Raw genomic sequence first — 392 nt, forward strand, 5'->3', positions numbered from 1 at the left:
TGCTGGCAGTGTAGTGTGTGCTTATTCTGGGGGAATGGCTGGGAAGCCTGGGTGACATGGGAAGTAGGCTCTTGGACCTCTACTGTGGTGGTTGCCTTGAAGATGTGGGAAAGATCTAGAGAGAATGTGTTGTATGGATGCGTCACCTGTCAATTAAAAACTCTACAGGAAATGGTAGAATAGGAGGTGGGACATCTGGGAGGCAGAAAGAATTCTGGGACAGAGCCAGGCACTGGAGATGCACCAGGAAAGATGAGATGGACACATGGTACCCGAGCATAGATAACTAGCCCCAGGGGAGAAGGTAGGTTAAAGTACCTGGGATAATTTATGACATAATAAGAGTAGAGTTTAGTTATATGGCCAAGGTATTTGCAAACATATTTTGAGTC

The sequence above is a fragment of the Grammomys surdaster genome, unplaced genomic scaffold (assembly GCF_004785775.1).
Source record: "Grammomys surdaster isolate TR1022 unplaced genomic scaffold, NIH_TR_1.0 125852, whole genome shotgun sequence".
Classification (NCBI taxonomy): domain Eukaryota; kingdom Metazoa; phylum Chordata; class Mammalia; order Rodentia; family Muridae; genus Grammomys; species Grammomys surdaster.